A 2,616-nucleotide genomic window follows, 5' to 3' on the forward strand; every position below is an offset into this window, starting at 1 on the left:
TGATATTGGTTATGATGAGTTTTTTTTAGTTTTTTCATCTCTACCTTTATTTTATATTCATATAGCCTCTAAATTTTACATATTTATAGACATACACTTAACAGCTAAGGAATATCATATATATAAATTTAAGGATATGTAACTAAAAGACTTATCCATAATGCATTTCTTATATAATTTTAAAAATTCTAAGTAGAAAATCTGGAATGTGCCCAATCCTTATTTCATTAGCATTCTACCTGCAAAGTGTTTGAGGTTTTTATTTCTCCATAAGAAATAAATCTATATTGGTTTACTTCAAGGAAATTGTGAACATTTTTAGAGTACCTGGGAACTAAGTTTATACTTTTCTGATTTCCCTGTGTTTCCTTAGTGATTTTTTGGGCAAATCCTTGTTTGTTTAGCTTTGTGGTATAGATATGGCTATGGTTAGGCTTGTTTGTATTCAAGGAATGAGTGTACACCAAGTGTAACACTTGACGGAAGATAAACAGAAATACGAATACTCTGATTTGGAGGTTAGTATACTTTGCTTATTTTTTCTTCTCTTAAGATTTTAGAAATAAAATATTCCTATTCCTGTGATTGTATTGGCACTAGGTAAGAAATGTTTAGGCACATTTAAGGTAAATGCATTATAATTCATTTTTTGTCGAATCACTTTCTTCCTACGGAATGCTGTTTTTATGGATGGACTAGATTTTTTCTTTAATGAAAAGTGTAACCAAACTGCAAATACACTTGTGATTTAAAGTGATATATAAGAATTTAAATTTTGAGAACTCTTTTATATCATGGAATGCTCTATATTTATTTGAAAGATTAAAATATTTGACATTGTGTTTTAATTTTACATTTTAATAAAATTCTCAAGCTCAGATTGAAACGTAAATGCTGTATGTTGAAACTTATCTCAATGGTACGTTAGTGGTAAAGGTAAAAGTTAACTAAGACTTTCTGCTTTTTCAGAAGCACAATTGTATCTTTTGGCAAATTTGCAGAAAGCAGGTTGTCCCAACAAACTTTGCTCAACTATTCTTCTCACTTGAGTTTACAAAATTTGAACATTGAATCATGATGTATTTTATATAAAATCTTGGTAGGAAAAATGCCCATCTCTGATTAAGAGGACTTTTTTCCCCCTTCTCTTATTTTTATTATTTTTACCAACATATTCTTACATAGGGAGATGAGAAATGAGATTAAGATTTAAATCTTTATCAGACAAAAATCATGCATTGTCTCTCTTTTATAAGTTATGAAATCATTTCATAGAGTCCAGTTTATTGCTTACATTTGTTTAATGGTAATATCTCTTTCATAAGCATGGATTTGATGGTTTGAGTGGTATTTAATGGGATGAAGATACTTCTATAAGTATTTTGAGGGTCTCATACTTTTTTTCTCGCAATTCTTTTTACCTGATTTTCTGAAGGGAATGGAGTCTAAAAAGAAACTGTGTAAGATAATAGAGATCCTCACAATTGCAAAGGAAAGTTATTTAGTAACCTTTCAGGAAGTATTCACAAAGGTGATAATTTTCCTGATTATCAATAATGAAATGAAAGCCTTTAATAAGCTGTTACATTAATTGTGAACTACTTTTCCCAGTTCAGCAACAATTAGTATTAAGTCTTATAATATCTCTAGCAGAGGGAATGAAAGTAATTTAGAAAAAATGTACTATTTGATTTGTCACAGTGTGTCCAGGAAATAAGATTGATCCTTTGTTACTAAGGGTCTATTGCGTGTTTAAGTTCTTCAGTAAGAGTGGTAGTCTACTAAGCTGTATTTAAGAAGTTAATTTGAGTTCTTACATTATATTCTAGTGAATCATTTTTGGATTTTACACCAGAACTGAGCTCCTTGATCCTTGTCATTCTGTGGTTTGTATTGCAAGGTCCAGAGGTTTAAAACTAATAACACCATGAAAAATTCTCCATGAGTCATTCTGTCAGCTGTAGCTTCTGCTCTAGAGTCCTGATGATACAACTCATGTTTTATTGCCAGCTCTGCTAACCACTTTTCATGCTTTGGATCTATATGCTAATAAAAAAGTACATTGCTAAGGCTATTGTAGATAATGTTCAGATTCTTCTTTTTTTTTTTTTTTGCCAGTTTCTAATTTTTAGTTCTTTTAATGACTGTCAGCTAGACCAGTTATAAATTGTAAGCGGTGAAAGGATTTATGACTGGTGTTTTTTTTCCCCCCCTTGGGGTCATTTACTACTTTTGGTTTTGTGACTCTTACTGTCCATAGAACTAAAGATTCAATTAACAGTTCAGCTGGAGTCAGCACTATGTGCTAAATCCCTATACTTAAGAGCTGTTTTGTATTGCAGACAAATGCCCTTGTAGCTGTTTTGATTATTATTTTGTGAAAAATAATATAATACTAGAGCAGGCTGATTCAGATTCATATTAGTTTCAAATTTTAAGTATTATGCCTTAGGCTATCTAAATTATTTTGTGGAAGTAGATAAATGAAAAACATGATTTATGTCCAGCTCACAGAATGCCTTAATCACTCTTGACATTTTGAAGGAGATGAGGAAATAATGGACTTTTTTGCTTGTAAGTGGTGGGAATGGTCAACACATTTTCACTAGGTTTGAA

Source organism: Propithecus coquereli, unplaced genomic scaffold (assembly GCF_000956105.1).
Source record: "Propithecus coquereli isolate 6110/MARCELLA unplaced genomic scaffold, Pcoq_1.0 Scaffold222, whole genome shotgun sequence".
Lineage (NCBI taxonomy): Eukaryota > Metazoa > Chordata > Mammalia > Primates > Indriidae > Propithecus > Propithecus coquereli.